This window comes from Narcine bancroftii, chromosome 3 (genome assembly GCF_036971445.1).
Source record: "Narcine bancroftii isolate sNarBan1 chromosome 3, sNarBan1.hap1, whole genome shotgun sequence".
Taxonomy (NCBI): domain Eukaryota; kingdom Metazoa; phylum Chordata; class Chondrichthyes; order Torpediniformes; family Narcinidae; genus Narcine; species Narcine bancroftii.
This window is the reverse complement of record NC_091471.1, coordinates 112,152,410-112,175,674: the sequence shown is the minus strand read 5'-3', so window position 1 is coordinate 112,175,674 and position 23,265 is coordinate 112,152,410. Positions and strand designations below refer to the sequence as shown.

Sequence of the window (23,265 nt, the reverse complement as noted above, 5' to 3'; positions counted from 1 at the left end):
TATGAGAGTACTTGCTCATCTACTTACTCTGCAATCCAATGTATCATCTTGCTAATCATGTATACTGAATAACTGATTTACTGTGGGAATGGCTCTTTGGTGTTTTGAGGTGTAAGTTTAGTGCAAATGTTAATACCCACATATAACATTTGCATTATGAAGGTCTTTTTGAAAATTCATTCAAATGTCCTACTCAGCAAACTGCAGAAACAGAGTATCCTTAATCCCATTAAGCACTGAGTATTTAAAAAAATGGTTCTTGTTGTGGATTTGGATATTACATGGTAAAAATATTGAATGTTGTTTGCATCAGAGTACATTAAAGCCAAGATTTGGTTGGATGGCATGGTATTTTCAACATTTAGACAGAAGCAGCCAATTTTTGAAGGGACCTCAGTGGATTGGTAGTTTGTGTATTTATTAATCCCAATTAAGTTTGGAATTTAGCATTGACAGCAACCAGATTTTTATATGCAAACTATTTACTTGTGATCACATTTCTTTGAAGAAATCCTGAAATGCTCCCACCAATATTTTTGAGAAAATACCTTTTTGTTGTAAATTTTAAGTTTAAGAAAGCTCTTCCTGTGCAGAGTTGCTCTTGAAATAAGATCAAATAGAGCAGGGGTCAACAAACCTGCTTAACGGAAGAGCCAATACAATAAACTTCAAATGTTTGAGAGCTGCAAACGTGAAAAAATATTACATACACATTTTTACTCTTACATGCATTTAAACTGGCAATTTTTATTAGTTTCAATAATCAAAAAGTACACATCCAACCAAATATTTTCAAAATCCTGACTGATTTACCTTTGAAATCTCTGCCAAAGGAAGCAGCAGAGGCTGCCTCATTAAATATATTTAAGATACAGTAAGAGATTTTTGCATTGTAGAGGAATTGAGGGTTAAAGGCGGAGAAAAATCTCTCTGGTCAGATCAGCTGTGATCTCACGGGTCATCACTCATAGCAACGGAACCGGGGCAAGAAGAGAAAGATCCCTCCCTTTTACCACGACTGGACCCTTCTAAAAATGTTCTTTCAATCGACTCCTTTTTTTAAAAAAAAAATCTTTGGCTTGGCTTCGCGGACGAAGATTTATGGAGGGGGTAAAGGTCCACGTCAGCTGCAGGCTCGTTTGTGGCTGACAAGTCCGATGCGGGACAGGCAGACACGGTTGCAGCGGCTGCAGGGGAAAATTTGTTGGTTGGGGTTGGGTGTTGGGTTTTTCCTCCTTTGCCTTTTGTCAGTGAGGTGGGCTCTGCGGTCTTCTTCAAAGGAGGTTGCTGCCCGCCAAACTGTGAGGCGCCAAGATGCACGGTTTGAGGCGATATCAGCCCACTGGCGGTGGTCAATGTGGCAGGCACCAAGAGATTTCTTTAGGCAGTCCTTGTACCTTTTCTTTGGTGCACCTCTGTCACGGTGGCCAGTGGAGAGCTCGCCATATAACACGATCTTGGGAAGGCGATGGTCCTCCATTCTGGAGACGTGACCCACCCAGCGCAGCTGGATCTTCAGCAGCGTGGACTCGATGCTGTCGACCTCTGCCATCTCGAGTACTTCGACGTTAGGGATGAAAGCGCTCCAATGGATGTTGAGGATGGAGCGGAGACAACGCTGGTGGAAGCGTTCTAGGAGCCGTAGGTGATGCCGGTAGAGGACCCATGATTCGGAGCCGAACAGGAGTGTGGGTATGACAACGGCTCTGTATACGCTTATCTTTGTGAGTTTTTTCAGTTGGTTGTTTTTCCAGACTCTTTTGTGTAGTCTTCCAAAGGCGCTATTTGCCTTGGCGAGTCTGTTGTCTATCTCATTGTCGATCCTTGCATCTGATGAAATGGTGCAGCCGAGAAAGGTAAACTGGTTGATCGTTTTGAGTTTTGTGTGCCTGATGGAGATGTGGGGGGGCTGGTAGTCATGGTGGGGAGCTGGCTGATGGAGGACCTCAGTTTTCTTCAGGCTGACGAAACAAAATAAATAGAACAGAAATACAATGGCGGTTCCGGAGCCCGAGGCCTAACTTCATTGTTGAAGCCTCGGGGTCGAGTAGTTGGGCAGTCCGTGCCAGCTCGCTGTTTCCCTGGAATCAATGAAGCGTTGAACTTGAAGGGATTAAAGATTTAAAAAAAAAACTAAGAAAATAAACTAAAGACAATAAAAAAGACACAAAGGCGCCCTCCATCACCCCCAAAAGCAAATAATCCCCGGAGGGAGGAATCTGCCAAGTTCCAGGTAACCTGATGTTGAGTGGAGGGCCAGCGAGATGGCGTGTGCTGTTGACCTGTTGTGAATTGAAGTGGGTCCAGGACCTTCCTGAGATAGGAGTTGATTCGCTTAACCAACCTCTTGAAGCACCATCACAATAGAAAATGAACAACAGCCAATGATATTTCTGCTCTGACAGATGAGGTGTACAGGACACGAAGCCAGAAGAGAGCATTGGAACGGGATGGTCCACATAATGATGTTGACATGAATAAACCAAAAATGGAATGTTCCTAGGGAACTGATATGGACAGTGAATTAGAAGAACTGAAAGGAGAAATAAGAATTAAAACAGAGCCTGTTGACCAGGGTGGTGGAAGGACAGCAGGGTTATTAAAGGGGCCAGGTGAAGTAAAAGCAACAATCAAAGTTGAAGTTCCAACTGGAGATGAACCCGTTGACATGAGTACATCAAAGATTGAAATGAAGAAGGGAAAAAGTGCCCCATCTCCAGATATCATCATCCTCTCTGACAATGAACCCTCAAGCCCTCGGCTGAATGGGCTTTCTAAAGAACTTGGAAGAATTGCAAATCTGGATGACATTATGAAGAGCACCCCGGAGGAACGAGAAAGGATGATTAAGCAATTAAAGGAAGAGCTGCGGTTAGAGGAGGCCAAACTTGTCCTGCTCAAGAAACTCCGCCAGAGTCAGATTCAGAAGGAGGCCACTATTCCAAAGCCTGCTGTCTCGACAGGCACTGCCATGGCCACCCCACCCCCGCTGGTCCGGGGAATGTTGCATGTTCCCACTGGCAAGCCCAACTTCCAGGTAACCACTGCTCGTGCAGTGGGTTCAGTAATCCTGCCACCATTGGTTCGTGGTGGTCAACAGGGGACCTCAAAGCTTGGATCCCAGCAGAACCCCCAGATTGTAATGCCTCCATTAGTGAGAGGAGCCCAGCAAATCCACACAATTAGACCACATGCCAGCATTGCTCCACCTCCCCTGCTTCTGGCTCCCAGGGCATCGGTGCTCAGTGCAGTGCAGATCCAGGGATAGAGGGTTCTACAGCAGGGACTGATCCTCGTGGCCAATGTCCCCAACACCAGCCTGCTCGTCAACATTCCACAGGCTTCAAGTACAATGAAAGCCTCATCGTTGAACTCAGCTCAATCAAATGCCAGTGGTAATACAGTGACATCTGTAGTCAACTCCAACGACTCACCGGCCAGTCGACAGGCAGCTGCTAAACTCGTTCTCCGCAAGCAGCTGGAGAAGACGTTGCTGAAAATTCCACCACCCAAACCTCCTGCCCCTGAACTGAATTTCCTACCAAGTGCTGCTAATAATGAGTTCATGGGGGAGATTCAAACTAGAGGGCATGGTTTAAGATTGAAGGGGTAAAATTATAAAGGGAACATGAGGGGAAATTTCTTTACGCAGAGGGTGGTAAGGATGTGGAATGAGCTTCCGGCAGACCTAGTTGAGGCGGGATCATTGGTTACATTTAAGGATAGACTGGATAGTTACATGGAGAGGAGAGGACTGGAGGGGTATGGACCGGGTGCTGGTCAGTGGGACTAGGAGGGTGGGAATTTGTTACGGCATGGACTGGTAGGGCCGAACTGGCCTGTTCTATGCTGTAAGTGGTTATATGGTTATATGAATGTAGGAGCAGCTCTTTGGGCTGGATGGACGACTCCTGCTCCTGTTTCTGATGTGTTCTCCTCAGGAACACTTGTCACTTGCCTCTGCAGATACTCGCATAATAGCAGCACTCACAGCTGAGCGCATGATGTAGGAAGTGACCCAATACAAAGCTGTGTCCTGTGGCAGGGGGCCCAAAGATCTGCTCTTCTCCATTCCACACTCCACTCCCCTCTTCCCAGTCAAGGGCAGGATGGGGGGAGCAAGCTCAGAGCAGAATTTGGGATATGGAGCAGTCTAATCTCTGTGCCTACTCTCCATCTGGTAGTGCCAGGGCTTGCCTGTGGCCACTGACAGGACCTTTGTGGCTGCTAGCTCCAGCTCTGTCCTGGCTTGGTGCCTGGACGAGGCCGTCACTGGGTACCCCCTCCAAATATATCCTCCCTGTCTCTGTCATCTTACTTCCCCTTTAACAGCACTGATTTACCACAGCATACAAACAAATAAAAAGTACAGTCACTCGTTTCTTTCAGCAAACCATGAAGTAGACTTTCTTTATTATTCACTCGACACAACATTGTATTCTTCAACTCCCCAAACACCACCCAGCTAAACCCTTCTGACCTTCTCATTGGCTCACTGCCACATGGGTAATCCTGACATTTTCACTCTTCTCATCTTGTGCTTGAGATCCATAACCTGTATACTAATGCTTAACACACCTGAACATGCATGCTATTACTCCCATGTGTCACCTCGCTTACGTTATCAGTGGCGACTGTACATGACCGTGATACCCCCCTGAACAGACACCCTGGGTTAGGCCATGCCTCATCGTAGCTCTCCTGGCACAGCCCCGGCTTCCTGACCTCTGTGACTGCTTTCTGCAGAGGACCATCAGCTTTGCCCAACCTTCCTAATGCGCACCCCATGTTGGCGGCACTCTGCTGTGGTGTAACCCTGTCCGAGTGAGAAGAACGCAACTCTGGCATGCACTTCTAATTCCACTCTTCTGCAGGGGCCATTCCTCCAGTGCCCACTCCCTCTTTTTTCACGCAGCCCGGCTATGACCATCCTGAGACGCTTGGTTTGGCTACAGGGATTCAGAATATTCTGGGGCGGCTTTGGGAGGGCTTGTCTCTTCTCTTGCAAAATTATTTCAGCAAGCTGCACATTACATGTCAAAGAGCTGCAGGTGGCTCGTGAACCGTGGTTTGGCCACCCCTGAAATAGAGGCTGTTTTGCACTACTGGGTTGCCTGCAAAAACTGCTCATTTTGGTTGCATTTATTTTTTTTTTTCTTTTACTGTTTGAACATCACAGAATTATATAGACTTTACTATTAGGCCAATTATACTGTGTGGGAGTTTCATTTCAACTGTTTGTTGAACCTTTCAACAACTCTTCTATTTTCTCTCTTATGCATATATAATCTTTTTTTGTTTCAGCAATCCATTTGATATTGTGTTCTTCAGTTGTATAATTTAGAGGGAAAAATTTTGTTCCTCTATGGGGAGATGTAGATGAGCAGGAACCCACATCTAAGCTCAAATGCAGAACACTTTTTGGACGGCTGTTTGGAAGGATCATATCACAACTCCTTATCCAATAGATGAATGGCCTCTTGGAGTAGATGAATGGACTCTTCCCATAGGGGAAAAAAATCTGGTTTTGCAGGGGAATTTTATTTCTATCTCTTTGTGAAGTTGCAAGATCATTCCTCAGTATCTACATTTTATTTGACCCATGCAGCTATTTTCCCCATTCCCACCTTCATAGTAGATTTCAGATTTATTGTCAGAGTAGTACATGACATCACATACAACTATCACATACAACCTTGAGATTCTTTTTCCTGCGGGCGAGGCAGAACTACCACTTTTTGTGGCCAACGCGGGACATTAGCGCTGGGGTGGCTGGCACGGGACGTCAGCGCTGGGGTGGCCAGCGCGGGACATCCCAGCCCCGACGTCGCATGCTGGCCACCCCAGCCCTGACGTCCCACGCTGGGGGACAGGGGCAGTGGGGAGGGGGGCTGTCAGGCATTCGCCACCTGATTATCATCCCCTTAGCAGCCGCTTTCAGGCAGCTGCATTCAGGTGCTTACGGGGACTTCAGTGCTCAGATGATTATCTCTCTCGGAGGAGGGTTGGAAAGTGCGCCTTGGAGGTGCCTCCTGCTCTTTCATGTGGCCTCACGACAGCTGCATAGGGGTAGAATATACGGCTTTACATTGGGGTATTTTGCCCACCTGAAAGTGCCTTAAGATTGCACTCGCAGCAGCAAAAAATGCATAATGACAACTTGGAAAAAGGAAGTAACCTTAAAAATACAATAATGGTACATAGAAATGAACCTTTCAATATTATGCTAATTGTAGACAATGCTCCAGGACATCCCCCTTTCATTGGTGATCTCCACCCCAACATCAAATTGGTGTTCCTCCCACCAAACATCACCTCTTTAATCCAGCCAATGGACCAAGGAGTTATTACAGCAATCAAGGCCTACTACCTGAGGAGGACCATTGCTTAGGCTGTTGCCGCAACTGATGCACTGGCATGACACTGATTGCAGTTCTGGAAGGAGAACCACATTTTCCACTGCATAAAGAACCTTGCTTAGGCCTAGGATGATGTTACCAAAGAGTGCATGAACGGTGTAATGGATAAATATTGAGAGGAATTTGGTCAGATTAGAGTGGGTTACATACATACACACATTTTAAAACAGATCTTATTTGAAATATTGAAGAATTCATATTCAGTAACATTGCAGAAACTTTGGAGAATGATGTGCATATTTCACAAGTAGGTGCTAATTGAAATGATGTCATGAAATGAATAGGCCATTGTCTCGGAGGAGACAAACTGGCTGTTTACAAGTACCTATAGAGTGCTCACAGAAAGGTCACTCCTTTGTTTTGTTTACCTAAGACAACAGCTTGACCAAGAGGGAAAACTCCTGTGGTTTGCTGAAGAAGGTGGGAGTTTTTGCAAATGAGAGAGTCACATGGGCTTTCTGGCAGTTGGAGAGAGAGAGAGAGAGAGAGAGAGAGAGAGAGAAAGAAGACAAGCTCAACAAGCTCTCTCAACCAGTGTGTATGACACTGAAAGCAGCTGAATTGTGCAAGCCAGGAGAAGCTGGTTGGAAACAGAAAGCTCAAGAGTGGTGGGTGGCTGAAAGTGCTAAAGTGCTATCTGTCTGATGTTTTTCTTGGAATAAGTGGAACAGAAAGGAACTCTGTGGTAGCCTGAAAGAAAGAGGTTACTATCTGGAGAACCCTGATGGGGCAAGTTTCATCAGCAAGACACTGAGGTGACTAATGGTGGTGCCTCAGTTGTGGACATCCTGGAACAACAAATATCTCTCTCTGCAAACTCTACAAGAACCTTTCTGAGTGGTAAACATTTACCTTTTGAGAACCAAAGCCTGGTGAATTTTATACATTTTAAATTCTGTGCACAGTATAAAAATTGCCTGCAACCAGAGAACGAGAGAAGTGAGATTGAACTGTAAACCAAAGAACTCTTCTTAAATTTACACATCCACATCATACACGTGTACTTAGAATTGCAAGGGGGTTAATTTGGGTTAGTGAAGTATAGAGATGAGTTAAAGTTTGATTCTGTTTTCATGTTTAAAGATAATTAAAAACAACTTTTGTTTAACTACTTGTCTTGGTGAATGTCTATTGCTGCTGGGTTTTGGGGCCCTTTGGGCTCCGGAACAATGGCATATGGAAAAAATACTGTAGCAGTATGTACATGTCTTAAAGGAATTTGAAAAAGATGTTGAGATTGCAAAGATTAATAGGGCTGTTGTTGAGATGGTAAACAACAACCTGAACCTAGCTATAGATAATGAGGTAATTGAAGAACTAGAGGTGGTTCCTGAGGAACTAACAAATGAAGAGTTGCTGGAGCTAGAGTGAATAGCTGAAGAAGAGGCAAGGGAAAAGGAAACTGCAGAAGGAGAAGAACAGGTGCAGAAGAGGTTCACTGTTAAGGGATTCGCCAGATTATTTGCAGTCTATAACAGCTTGCTGAAGAGATGGACCCAAACATGAATGCTTTTCACTGATAGAGTGTTTGCTGAATATAAAGAAAGTTATGAAGAAAAGAAAAAGAAAACTAGGCAAACAACACTGGCCATGTTTCCTGAAGAAGCCAACACCTCCCCAAAGAAGAGCCTCAGCCAGGTCCTTCAGGCTTTACAGAGCGACAATTCATCAATGGACTGCCACTCTGTAATTTCATGTTATTCGACCTGCCACTCTTCCAGTGGAATACTATGAGGAAGTTGAGAATAGTGATGTGGATGATCCTGATCCTCTTTGTTAAATTGTGTGTGATGTAGGCTAAGAAAGTGTTTACATAAAAGTTTAAAAAGTGTGGGGGGGGGGGGGGAAGTTTAATTTAGTGCAAGTTCAGTATCCCATATAGCTTTGTTAAGTATAAACAGTAATATGGTGTTCTCACAACATCCACATCGCATCACGCCCAATTTCACAATGTATCTTGGACGTTAAGTGGTGCTTATCTGTATATAATTTTATACTGTGACAGAGTATACAGATGTGTTTTTGGGAGATAAATTGGGAAAGGTTTGTTAGAGTATGTTACATACAAACACTTTAAAACAGATCTTATTTGAAATACTGGAGTTCTGCCCAATGCTAGACATATTGGGACCTCACCACTTTTGCAAGAGCTTTGGAGAGTACTCAAGAGACTTCACTAATGTATTGTTGTTTCCAAATGGCAACAGATGAAAGAGCTTGTTGGAGCCCCATATTGTCTGGAGGAGAGCTTGCTGTTGTAAGTGGGTCATGTGGTTTTTCTAAACAGAGAGAGTCAAACAGGCTTTCTCTCACACAGAGAGAGAGAGAGAGAGAGAGAAGTGTTGCAGCCAGCAGAAGTAGCTGGGATTGGAACAGGACAAGGTTGCAAGCTTATGGAAAGCCCAGTTGTAAGATGGCTGGTCAAAGCCCTTGTGGTTCATGCAAGAGGAGAGGACTGGCTGTCTAATGTTTCACTTGGAATAATGGAAACAGAAAGGAACTCTGTGATGACCTGAAAGAAAGAGGTTATCATCTGGAGAACCCTGAAGGGGCAGGTTTCGTCAGCAAGACACTGTAGTGGCTGATGGAAGAACATCAGTTGTGGATGTCCTGGAACAACAAATCTCTCTTTAAAAAAAACTGACAAGAACCTTCCTGAGTGGTAACCATTTACCTTTCAAGCATCAAAGCCTGGTGAACTTTATAAATGTTAAATTCTGTGCACAGTTTAAGAATTGTCTGCAACCAGTGAACTTGGAGGAATGAGAAGTGAGATTGGACTGTAAACCAAAGAACTTTTCTGAACTTACACACACATTACATATACGTGCATTTATAATTAGAAGGGGGTTAAGTTAGGTTAGTCAAGTTAATAGAGATAAGTTAATGTTTAACTCTATTTTCATATTTAAAGATAATTAAAAGCAACTTTTGTTTAAGTAACCATTTGTTTTGGTGACTATCTATTGCTGCTGGGTTTTGGGGTCCTCTGGGCTCATAATAATACACATGATTCCAACAAGAATAACCTGAACAAACTAGTTCGCAGATTGGGCCAATAGACTGGCATTTATGCATCTTTGTGTTTCTTGACTTTTTTTTAGACTGTCCTGATTCTTGTATGCATCATCACTTAAATTTGCCCACCCCCCCACAGTCTAGTTATTTCCAGATTCCTCTGAAGTGCTTTATAATATTTTATAACCATGCTCCTTGCATGGTTAAATGTCAGGGAGAAAGAACACATCTCATTTCAAAACTCTTAAAAGCATTGACTTGCAGAAGAATTTTGGAGTCCATTGTTTCTAGAAAGTAGCCACATAAGTCCATAGGGTGATAAGGAAAACATCTGGCATAGTTGCCTTCATTGGTTGGAGCATTGAGTACAAGCGTAAGGAAATCATGTTGCAGTTTTATAAAACTTGAAGGTCACATTTGGAGTATTGCATACATTTCTGGATGTCCCATTACAGGAAGGATGCGGAGGCTTTGGAAAAGGTACAAAGTATATTTACCAGAATGATGCCTGGCTTATGAGCTATAACGGGAAGTTATTTTCTCTGGAACATTGCAGGCCAAGGGGAGATGTAGGTTAAATGTGGATGGCATGATTGGGCGTAGCGGTTAGTGCAAAACCTTTACAATGCTAGCGGACCTTGGAGTTAGTTTGTTCTCTCTGTGTCTGTGTGGGTTTTCTCCAGGGGCTCCGGTTTCCTCCCATCCTTCAAAAAAATGTACCGCGGTGTAGGTTAATGGGGTGTGAATTGGGCAGCATGGATTCGTAGGACTAAATTGGCTGTTACAGTGCTTTATGTCTAAATTTAAAAATAATTAAAAATATATAATTTTTATCCCAGAATAAAAATGTCACATATTAGAGGACATGCATTTATCGTGAGAGAGTGAAAGTTTAAAAATGTGCAGGGCAAAGCTTTTTTTAAACATTTTGGGAGGGGCTGCTAGGGGTAGTGTGGAAACAGATATGATTGTGGCATTCAAGAGGCTTCCAGAAATGTAGTAAATGGAAGAATGAGTATTTTGTGCATTAGTTTTGGTTTGGTTGTCATGTTTGGTTCAGTCATTGTGGACTTGTGCTGAACTGAATATCCTTTGTCTCCGAGCAACATCTTGGTGACTTTATTCATTCATCCTTTCTACCTCAATGTAGTTATACTTGTTGATTAAATTATATTTTGTCTTTTAGTTTTCAAACTCCAAAATAGTGTTTTCTAACAGAAGAGACCACAGTTACAAAAACAAAACCCTTCTATGTTGTTCGTGGGGTGGAATGGCTATATGTACCACTTTGAAGATAGGAGGTCAGAAAGACTTTAATAAATTACTGATTTTAGTGTTGAATAGCTTTTCAAAATATTAAAGGAGGTTGATGGTGATAAATCTGTTTGCCATTGGGATGGAGTTCAAATGTGGACGGCAGGAATGAGGGACTTGGAAGAGACCCAAGAAATATTTTCCTTGGAGTAGAGGAAAGAAAAGAATTATATAAGATTTGTTCAGGCAGGTTTTTGAAACAGTAAATGAAGCTGCTTCTGTAGGTAGAAGTGTCAGTGACCACAGCTGCAGGTTTATCGGACATGTTACCAGCAGCAGGTACAATAATATCTTGCAAAAGCGAATTTGATACTTCCTTAAAGTGAAAGGCTCAAGAATGAACCTAATTGCAATGTTTTTTAAATAAAATCAGCATGGATTGACTTGTCATTCTTTGTGTGTTCTTTGAGTGTTTTAAGATGTCAGGAGGAGGAAGGGTGTCACTAGAAAAAACTGAATATAGGAGTGTTGACCATGTTGAAATTACAGCTCTTTTTATACATAGTTCCCTCAATTCAGGGCACCATAATATTTGGGACACAGTAATGTATATTAAACTAGTCATGTAAACATGGTACTTTGTTGCATATCCCTTGCATGCAATTACTGCATGAAGTCTGAAGTCTGTGATTCATAGACATCACCAGATGCTGAATATTTTCTATGCTGATGCTCTGCCAGGTCTCTGCTGCAGCCATCTTCAGCTCCAGCTTGTTTCTGAGGCTTGACCCCTTAAGTTTTCTTTTCAGCATATGAAAGACATGCTCAATTGGAATTAGATCAGGTGATTGACTTCGATATTGAATAATTTTCCAGTTTTTAAGATTTGGAAAAAAACTCCTTTGTTGCTTTAGCAGTATCTTTTGAATCATTGTTTTGCTGTAGGATGAAGCACCATCCATGAGTTTAGAGGCATTTGTTTGAACTTTAGCAAATGTTTGGATACACTTCAGAATTCATTTTGTTACTGTCATTAACAGCTATATCATCAATGAAGATAAGTGTGCCAGTACCTGTGACAGCCATACTTGCCCTGCCCTAACACTTTCACCACCATGTTTCACAGATTAGTGGTATGCTTTGGATCTTGCACAGTTCCTTTACACTTCCACACTTTGCTCTTGCCATCACTTATCTGTGTGAGACCAAGATTAACCTTTTCCAGAATTCTGCAGGCTCTTTTAAGTACTTATTGGCAAGCTGTAAATTGGCCATCCTGTTTCTCTGGCTAACTAGTGGTGTAGCCTCTATTTCTGTTCATGAAGATGTCTGTGTACAGTAGTCATTCACACATCCATGCCTGCCTCCTGAAGAGTGTCTCTGATCTGTCGGACAGGCCATTGGGAATTTTTCTTCATTATGATGAGAATTCTGTCATCAGCAGATGCCGTCTTCCTTGGCCTACCAGTACTTTTGCAATTACTGAGCTCACCAGTGCACTCTTTCTTCTTAATGATGTTCCAGTTGATTTTGGTAATCCTAAAGTTAGGGTGGTATCTCTTACTATTCTCGCTTTTTCAGCCTCATAATGGGTTCTTTGACTTTCATTGGCACAGCTGTGGTCTTCATATTGAAAAATGGCAACCATAGACTCCAAAGGTGATCAAAAGCTTAGAAGCAAGCCTAGCTCTCTTAAAACCTGTACCAATGAAGCAATTAAATGTTCCTGAGTGCTCACAAACATCTGTGAAACTAAGTGTCCCAAATTTTATGGTGCCCTGAAATGAGGAGACTATGTATAAAAAGTACTGTAATTTTTACATGGTCAAACCAAAATATATACAAATAACCTTGAATATGGAATGTGCACTTTAATCACATGTGAATCATTTGATTATAAATTAGAAAATATGGCACATGGGCAAATAAAGGAAAAAAATGTCTTTGTCTCAAACATAATGGAGGGCACTGTACGTGTGGACTTGATATTGTCAGGCTGAAGCTGTTCTGTGGGATATGTTAGGTCTGCTTTGTTCATGAATGAGTGAGACAAACACCAGACTGAGTCGAAATCAGGGTTCTTTGTTCTTTATTACCAGATTGTAACACTTGCAACTAACAATGTTAGTCGGAGAATGCATTCTGCCGTTATCAGCAAAATGGTGATTTTTTTATACCCTTGGATATGTGCTTAGAACATCATCATATCATTACTTGTCCAATGACTAAAACTGTTGCTATCCTTTCCCTGCTAGCTTCCTGCCTCTCAATCCATCAATGTCTCTCTTATCTTGTAAGTACAAGGATGCATTCACATCTTGTTACAGCCCTGCACAGGGTAACTCCTTACACATTCCCATCTCATGATGTTTTACCTTACAGATAGAAGGACCGACTATTAGAACCATGTCATGTAATGTGCCTGTGAATTGAGGAAACATTGAAACTGATAAAGTTTAGTTTTATATTTTTTGTTCAGGTAGATATACGCTGTGACGGAATATTTTTGGGAGATAAATTAGGAAAAATTAAAGTACATATACATATTTTAAAACAGATCCTATTTGAAATACTGAAGAATTCATATCCAGAGTGACTTTACAGAAACTGTGAAGAATGCCTATGGAGACTTCACAAATTGGGTGTTAATTGAATTGAATGAATGGACTATTGTCTTAAAAGCAACAGCAAGTGATACTATCTCCTGATACCTTTTTGCAAGGCTTTTGACAAGAGTGCTCAGAGGTCACTGAAGGGTTCTTTTTTTTTACCTAAAAACAACAGATGAACCAAAGGCTGACTCCTATTGTTTGATGGAGAAGGTCAGATGTTTCTTTGCAAGCACAGGGAGTCAGTCAAGCAAATTGTCTCTGACGGTGTGAGTGAGAGAGAGAGAGAGAGAGAGAGAGAGAGAGAGAGAGAGAGGAGTGAAACAAGTTGTCTCAGCCAGTGTGGGTGAGACAGAAGGCTCTTTCAGGTGGCCAGAATACCCCGATGTAAAGCTGCATATTCTACCCCTATGTGGCTGTTGGGAGGCCACCTGAAAGAACAGGAGTCACCTCTGAGATGCACTTTCTAACCCTCCTCACCCCACTGCATTTGGATCCACAACTTCCTATCCTGCAGACCAACTATGATTTTAAATTTAAATGTAGACATACAGCATGGTAACTGGGCCTTTCCGCCCACAGCCCGTGCCACCCAATTGACCTACACCCCTGGTATGTTTTGAAGGGTGAGAGAAAATGGGAGCACTCGAAGGAAACCTACGCAGTCATGGGGAGAACATACAAACTCCTTATAAAGAGCGCCAGATTCGAATCCCGGTCACTGATGCTATATCAGCATTGTGTTAATTGCTACACTAACTGTGCCATTCCTGGCTTTCAACCAGTGAGGATTAATGACCTCTCCTTCTCAACAATCACCCTTAAAACCACTATCTTACAGGGCTGCATACTCAGCTAACTCCTATACTCTCTACACATACAATTGTGTGATTAAACAGAGTTATGTGGGTTCAATTCCTTCTATAAATTTGCAGATGACACCGCTGTCATAGGTTGGACCTCAAACAACAATAAGTCATAACATAGAAGGGAGATGGAGAGGCTAATGGTTTGGTGCCAGGATAACAACCTCACTTACAATCTCAGTAAAAGTCTGGAAGAGGGATGGAGCTCACTCCTCTTTGTTCAGATCATCACACCACATTAATGTTGCTGGGATGGTGAGGATAGCTTTTTAAATTCTTTGGATGAAAATATCTTCGACTTACTACCACCTTGAACTAATAATTAAGAAAGTTCACCAGCGCTTCTTCTTCCTTAAAAGCCTGTGTGCCTGAACAACTTGAACAGATGAACCATGGAGACTACTCTGTCAGGTTGCATCTCACTGCATGATATGGGAACTGTTATGCCCAAGGCTGGAAGAAACTGCCGAGAGCTTGAACACAGCTCAAACATTCAAACAAACTCTCCTCCCCCCCCCGAGCCCCCCTTTCAATTCCATCTATACCTTCCACTGCCTCAGAAAAGCAGCCAACATATTAAAAAAAATGCCACACACTCTCCTCCCCTCCTCCTTTTCTTCCCCTCCCCCCCAAACCCTTTGTTGGGATGAAGAGTGGGAGATCACATCATTAGATTCAATGTGGCTCTTTTTCCTGTCATTATCAGACTCCTGTTTGAACTTGACATTGCCATTGCTCTGTTCTAACTCTGCTCTCTCTAGTTCTGCAGTTTGTGTTGTGCTTTTATTGCTGAATTACATATGGATTGATTAACTGGAGTGCACAGTAATGAACTTTCTCAGTACATCTGACAATAAATTTGAATAACAATGGGCTATCCATACAATTGCTGTCTTTTAATTCAGTTTCTGTTCTAGAACCCAAGTGGTCATTATACAAAATAATGAATAATCTTTGCAACCTTGGCTGTGGCACTCTATTTCTCCCATTCACAGCCTTTAATGTAATTGACTTCTACATTCTCCTCCAGCATTTGTATGTTCCGGTTGGAGGGCATTTTTCATTTTTTATTCATTGAATTCTAGTTCAAAAATCACCTGCAATTGTTTGTTCATCCATGCTTATACTGTTAGCTTTGAAGTTCTTTAAGGTTCTGTTTTTATTATTGACATGCTGCCTCTTGACAATTTTAATTGATAACTTGTTGCATTTCCCAAGCTTTACCCTCCAAATTTCACATTTATTATAGTTTTATTGAGCAAGAAATTCCTAAATACTTGAAATTTTGTCTAACTGGCAGACTTTGAACTTTGGTGTTGGACAAGCAGATTTTCCAGACAATTTGAAGTTATCTTCATTAATACTCCAATAAATTTTAAATTATTGTAACTTGTTAGTTTAATAAAGATTCCAGTGATCCAGGTTAAGTTTCAAGGCAGAGTGAGAAATGGGATCCCAGAGTTTCAAGCGAGCACGAGATACAGAACTTGGTGAGTTTAAAGGAAGCGCTGGAACCAGGAGTAGATCTATTTCAGGGGGTGTTAGAAACTGGGCCTCATTCTCATTCAGTAGGTAGCAAATGTGGTCCAGGTCTGTCTAAAGGAGGGCAGGAGCAGGGGGCTATGTCGGTCAAAAGGAGGGCAGGTATTAACACGAAGACAGCTAGTTGCTAAGCATTGAGATTTCTAAGGAATTGGATAGCAGATTTTCAGAGTTCCACAATGGGTGGAGTACCAACATCGATACAAAATCAAAGTTTTGGTCTTGAGCTCTTAATCAAGGTATGAAAAAATGTAGGTAGTCGACCGGACAGAATGATGGAGTGGGGTAGGGCAAGGAATACGATCCCAAAGGCAAGAGGTAATCGGTGGATATGGAACGGCGCACTAGCAAAGAGGGGGAGAAAGGAGGATTCTGTGAATGGAGAGGGAAGGGGGTGGAGAGCTGGAGGAAAGAAGGGAAAGGGAGAGATAACAGAGAGTAGGGTAGCAGAAACAGGAGAAATCTATGTTAATATCATCCGGTTGGAGAGTGCCCAGACAGAAAATCAAATGTTGTTCCTCCAATTTATGGGTGGTCTTAATGGGAGAGTACATAAGACTATGAACAGACGTAAACATGGGATTGGGGCACAAACTGGGAAATTCCTGTCACTGATGTGGAGAGAGCGGAGCGAAGGTGCTTAGTGAAATGATCTCCCAGCCTGCACCCAGTCTCTCTGATGTAGAAAAGGCCATAAAGGAAGCACTGGATGCAGTAGGTAACTCCTGCGAATACATAAATGTTGCTTCTTTTGAAAGGATTGTTTGGGGGCTGTAAATTGGAGAACACGTCTGTCCTTTGCCTCGTGTACTATCCCACCAATACCACCCGTAAATTGGAGGACAATATTTGATTTTCTGTCTGTGCACTCTTGAACCAGATGGCATTAACATCGACTTCCCTCGTTTCTGCTAGCCAACTCTCCTTTCTCCCTTCCCTCTCCCTTCCCCTTCTTTCCTCCAGCACTCCACTCCCCTCCACCACACCCTTCCCTTTCCATTCACAGAATTCTCCCCCCCTCCCCCGTTTGCTGGTATGCCCGCCCTCTCTTATCCACCTATACCTCCTGTCTTTAGGATTATGCTCCTCCTCCTGCCTGTCTCCACATTCCATTTGGGCCGACATTTTTCATACCTTGATGAAGACCTCAAGTCCAAAATGTTGGTTATGTATCTTTTTCTTTGCTATATAAAGCACACTGTTTGACCTGCTCAGTTTTTCCAGCATTGTGTTTTTACTTCAACCACCATGTCTGCAGACTTTCATGTTTTACTAAAATCTGCTCCCTACCTTTGTCTCAGGAAATTGAACCTGAGCCAGACATTTCACAATATCACCTATCCTGAAGAGGCTCTCCTCCTCTCTTGGAAGGGAGTTCTGTGCTCCCCATCTGTATTCCCTGCTGCTCTCAAGCTATTTCTTTTATTCAGGTGCCTGCTCAGATGCTGTGAGACCTACTGAGTTCCTCTAGCATTTTTGTGTTTTTACTACAATCACACAGTGTCTACAGACTTTCGTGTTGTGCAACATTGTTGTGTTTGGCTCGAACTTTTGTCCACAGAGTCAACTCATATTGGGTGTCTGATTGTTAAAAATACTGACGGTTCAGCATGGTTCCCAAACAATTTAAATTCACTAACTTAATGGAAAATTTATTATAATAGTGTAGCCTCTTAAAAGTGAATGTGTTGGAGAATTTATTGAAATAACATTTAATAGTTTGGAAAAATTGCCTGTACAGCCCCAGCAGTGCTTAATTTTATGGACAATTACTCTATTTATGCCATTGCCAAAGCTTCCTAGTTTCTCCTCGAATTTACCCCCCCCCCCCCACCCCATTAAATTAAATATGGATTCTATTAAATATAGATTCCTCTGGTCCATTGTTGATGTCTTAATTCACTTTTTGAGCTTTTTTTTTACCAATTTACTCCTCACTCACTATGACTGAAACCAGCTCATAGTTGAATGATGCTTAAATTCTCAATCTGATTTAAAATTTATCCATGATGTGACTCTTGCCCCCTCGCTCCAATCACTACGTCTGTTCCAGTTCTGGGAGACTTTCAGATCATTGTTTCAAGATCATTTTCTTGTCATGTAATAAAATTGCATTTTAGTCTGCCATAAGGCAACAAAGATTCACCATCAGCAGAAACTGCCCACCACCCCTTGTAGTCAGAAAAAGAAAATCAAGAGATTCCCCTCAGCCACTGTGTGTCTGTGGATTCGCCTCTTGCACTCCCAAGGCCTCTGCAGCCACACAGACTACGATCCAAATCATTGACAACTTGACCTCCAGTTCCAAACCTCCAACATAATCAGGAAGCCTTCAGTGCACAAGTCTCCTCGGGAACCCCTCCTGCCTTCTGCACTCTCTTGCATCCTGGTTCCAATACCTGGTGCCCCTTCAGCCGGTCTCCAGCAGTCAGAAGCCTGGTGTGAGTCCTTTGTCTGCAAGTCGCCTGCATGGGTTTCTCTCCTTTAGTCACCAACAACCCGCCACCTGTGTGTTCTTCAGCTGCAGAGCCACTCACTGGTCCACTGCCATGGACCTATAGGGTCGTCTCCTCTGCTTCTTCTCAATTCTTCTTCAAAGTGCTTCTCTAATACAGGGACAGTGCATGTTATAAATGATCTACCTTCCTTACTTTATGTAAATCTCCATTCATTTAAAAAAAATAAAATGTTTCATGGTATTCATTAATGACTGGATACAGTATATATTCCATTAGTTTAAATATTGGTAGAATTGAGGTGATTATTCAGGTGGGGGTTGCAGAGTGTGATGGTGTGAGGGAAGGAGGTGGAATGAAGACTCCTGGGGAAATAAAATTAAAGCCCAAAAATAAGAACTTTTAAAATAATCTACATTTATTTAAAAACCCCTGGAACCTACCAGTAACGTGGCTGGTAGAGGAAAGAAAACAGCAAAAACCAAGTTAACTGTGAGTAAAGAAATGGAAAAAAAATGAATGTATGTCCTACCTTAACACTGGAGCTTGGGGCTCAGGTTCTGAGGCCTCCATGGATGAGGCGGGTGATGACGACTTTCCTGAAGCCGGCAACAGTACCACCCCTCCAGGCAACTGGAGAAGATGGTGCTGGATCCATCCAGATCTCTCCAAAGGAATATTAAAATGTGGTGCATGTGTGAAGGTTTACCCCCGCACATGCTCAAAAAGGAAGAAGCAGCTTCTGAATTGAGACTCAACAGTGCCACTTTTAGTGCTGTCAGAACTGAAGAACTACAACCTGGAACAGTGCTGTTAGAAACACCTGTTTTATTGACAGCTAGCGATACAGAAGAAAAGGGAGACCAAGAAGAATCTGATGAAGAGTATGAAGAAGGTCAAGGTTTAACTATAAAGAATCTTTCCTCATTAATGATAGGTCACTTTCATATTTTAAGAGATGTACAGATATTAGAAGTGATGCGAAGGATGTTAGAACTGACATGATGAAGTATGCTCCAGAAGTTAATAAAATCAAAGAAAAAGTTCAGAATTGGATGTCCAGATTGTTAAAAATGATGTGGATATTTGTATGGATAGAATTGAGAAGGTTGAAAATTCTGAAAATGTTTGGGAAAAACAGAGGAATGAATTGTTAGAAAAAATGGGCATATTGGAAAATCATGTTAAGATTGTTGGTCTTAGAGAAGATTCTGAAGAAAGTGAAAATCCTGTGGAAATTTTTTCAAAAAAAAAATTTCTGAAGTTCTGGGGGAAGAAAATTTCCCCAATGGAATTGAATTGGAGAAAGCTCACAGAGCCTTAGTGGGGAAGCCACTGCCAACTCAACCACTCAGAGCTGATTTAGTTAGATGCTTAAGCTATCAAGATAAAGTTTAAAAAAAAATCTAGTGGTCCAAAAGGCAAAGCAGAATATGGGACCTATGATTATTGATGAAAATAAAATTTCTTTCATGCTGATTTGAGTAAGGCAGTGGTGGACAGAAGAAAAGAGTTTAATCCAGTGAAGGAGATTCTTTGGAAGAAAGGTTACAAGTTTATGTTCAGACACCCAGCTACATTAAAGGTGTTTTTGGACAATCAGGTTTTTTGGACAGTCCAGGTTTTTTGTGGCATCAGGATCTCTTCCTTCAAATTAAGAAAATCATCAGGAAGTGGAAGGTTCAAGGTCTCAATGAGAAATGCAGAGGAAGGTGGTGCAGGTACAGCTTACACCCAAGAGAACTGCACCGCTGCAGGTTTTAAGCTGTCAACAGGGGTTGCAGATAGGCCCAGAGGAACAAAGTCAGTCATGATCGTTGACAATCAAGTAAACTCTGATTTAGAAGTGGTTGCTGAAAGACAGTTTGAATGAATTTTATAATTGATTTTTTTCTCCGGGGGGGCGGGAATGGATGTTTTTTTCTTACTTGCCTTATCTGTTTATGTGTCATATTGTGGTGGGAGCCACAACCTGTATGGTGGAGGAGAGTAGTGCTGTTTATTTTTTAATTCAGCATTTTTGGGGGGTTTTGTATCTATTGTTATTTTTTTCTTTGGAACAAAGACATTTACAGGAGTTTCTTGTATTGGATGATGGAGACCTGGAAGTGTGGGACTGGAAGAGATTTAGATTTAAAAATGGATAACAATAAAACAATAATGTTAATGGGATTCATAGTCCAATTAAAATAAAAATAATTTATCCTTGTAAAAAAAAGATGAAAATTGATATAGCATTTTTACAAGAAACTCATTTGACTGAAAAAGAACATTTGAAATTAAAAAAAAGAAAATGGGTTGGTCAAGTGGTATCATCACCCTTTAATTCCAAAGCAAGAGAAGTAGTAATATTAATAAAGAAAACATTACTGTTATAACAGATCCCGTGGGAAGATATGTTTTGGTTCATTGTGAAATTTATTATGAAATGTGGACACATGAGTATTTATGCACCAAATATAGATGAAGACTTTATACGAGATACATTTTTATATTTGTCAGAATCTCATTAAAGTATTTTAATAGGAAGTGATTTTAATCGTTGTTTGGATCCTATATTGGATAAATCAATTTAATTGGTAACAAAAACTAAAATGGTTAAGACTTTATTGAGTTTGATGAAAGAATTACATTTAATAGACATTTGATGTAGATTGAATCCTAAGGAGAGAGACTACGTTTTTATTCCCACAGACATGATTCTTATTTGAGAATAGATTTTTAAAAATATCAGCACAGTTACAGCGAAGAATTAATTTTGTTGAATATAAATCTAGAATATTATCAGATCATTCTCCACAATGGTGGAGGTTTAATACTATGTGGTTAAAAAGAGTGGATTTTTGTAACTTTATAAGAAAACAAACTCAATTTTTCTTGATACAACTAATATTTCAGTTGATAATAAATATATGGGAAGTACTTAAAGCCTGTTTAAGAGGACAAATAATAAGTTATTCAGCCAAAATTAAATAAGATTATACAGAAGAGATAAATCAGTTGGAACAAGATATAGGAGAGTTAGATGCAGTAAAAGCATTTGATAGTTTAGAATAGGATTTTGTTAAAAGTTTTGGAGAAATTTGGGTTCGTGTCAATGTTTATTGATTGGATTAAAATAATATATAAGAACCCTAGTGCTAAAGTTGTGACTAATGGTTAAATGACAACAACTTTCTGGTTGATGAGATAGACCAGGTTGTCCACTGTTGCCAGCTTTATTTGTTTTAGAAATTAAATCTTAACTGAATTAATAAGACAGGGTTCAAAGATAAAAGGTATTAAGGTGAATCAGGAAGAACATAAAATAAATTTTTGCAGATAATGTCTTGATTTACTCAACAGATGTTCGATTCTTTGCGACAATTTAAATTTAGATTAAAAGAATATGGATATAAAATCAATTTGGGGGAAGTTATTCCTTTTTAATCAGCCACTTCAGTGTCTTGCCGAAGAAACTTTCCCCCTCAGGGTTCTCTAGATGATAACCTCTTTCAGGTCACCACAGACTTTATTTTTGTTTCTCTATTTCAAGTGAAAAATTAAACATCCAGTCCTCTCCTCTTGCATGAACCACAAGGGCTTTCACCAGACTGAACTAAGCACTTACAACCCGCCTTCCAAATGGGGTTTTCCACAAGCTTGCCAGCTTGTCCTGTTCCAGCCCTAGCTGCTGCTGCTGACAGTAAAACTGTAGAACTATCTCTGTCTGTCTGTCTGTCTGTCTGTCTGTCTGTAAAACTGTTTGACTCTCTCTGCTTTCAAAATCACACAACCCTCTTAGAACAACAAGTTCTACTCCAGACAATCTGTGGCTCTGACAAGTTCTTTCATCTGTTGCTTTTTTGTAAACAAGAATCCATTAGTGAAGTCTCTTGGGCACTCTCCAAAGCTTTTGCAAAGGCTCTGGGCCTGCTATGTCTAGCATTAGCAGAGCTCCAATATTTTAAATAAGATCTGTTTTAAAGTGTTTGTATGTGATCTGCACTGAAAATCCTACCCCAATTTATCTCCCAAAAACATATCTATATTTTGTTACAAGAGTAAATTGTGTTAAGATGAATGTTTTCCCTAGAATACAATATATTTTTCAAACGATTCCTCTAGCAATTCCTCAACATTTTTAAAAGAATTAAATGCTTGTATTAGGAAATTTTTGTGGAATGGAAACATGGCAAGTGTTTCTTTTGATAAATTAACATGGAATTATGATTTAGGAGGTTGACAGCTCCATAATTTTATGAATTATTATAAAGGAACTCATTTGCATTTTGTTAATGTAATGTATGATTTAAATAAACTTTTAGCTTGGGCGTATATAGAACTTAGTAAAATAGGGGAACCAAACCCACAAGTGTTTGTTTATAAATGGTATTCAAGATTGCTAACAGCGAATAAAGCAAGTCTCATATTGAAGGAAATTGAGCTTTGGAATAAGGTTGATAGAGAGATCTTGGAGGAAGTTTATTGTCTCGAAAAGAACCATTATTTCAGAATAGACTGATTTTGTTTTCCATGGGAAATAAATTTTTAAGGATTTGGCAGTATCAGGGAATTAAGAAGATTGAGGATGTTTATGAAGCAGGGAAATTTATTTATTTTAATAGAATGAAGGAGAAGTTCAAGTTACCTGAAAATACTAGACTTAGTTATTATCAGGTTATGGAATATTTACATGAAAATTTTGGTAAGAGCCGTTATTGCCAGCAGAGATGGAATTAGAATTATTTTTATGTAATGGAGACATAAAGAAATTTATTTCAATGATGTATAGGTTAATACAAAAGAAAGCCCAAAAAGTAGGGGTTCATAAATCTAAATAAAAATGGGAAATAGATTTGAATAAACAAATTGATGAATGTGATTGGATTGAGATTATGTAGAGAAAATATGAAAAGCAGAATAAATATGAGATATAGACTGGTACAATACAATTTTATTCATCAGTTATATTTGACACTATATAAGTTTTAAAGAAAATTGGTACATTTTTGGATTCTACTTGACAGTGTCCTAGAGTTAAACATTTTTGGTTAGAAATAGGTAATTTATTGAAACAAATAACAGGGATTAAATTCCACAGAGTCCAATGCATTTTTAT

At 40.7% G+C, this 23,265-nt stretch overlaps 1 protein-coding gene and 1 pseudogene across 5 annotated transcripts in view; both read left to right on the top strand.

Moving 5' to 3' along the window:
* Positions 1-23,265, top strand: part of ube2kb (ubiquitin-conjugating enzyme E2Kb (UBC1 homolog, yeast)) — a 219,081-nt gene that overhangs the window by 116,038 nt on the left and 79,778 nt on the right. The gene's annotated exons all lie outside the window — the stretch shown is intronic.
* LOC138756194 (transcriptional repressor p66-alpha pseudogene) lies at positions 2,132-5,138 on the top strand (annotated as a pseudogene).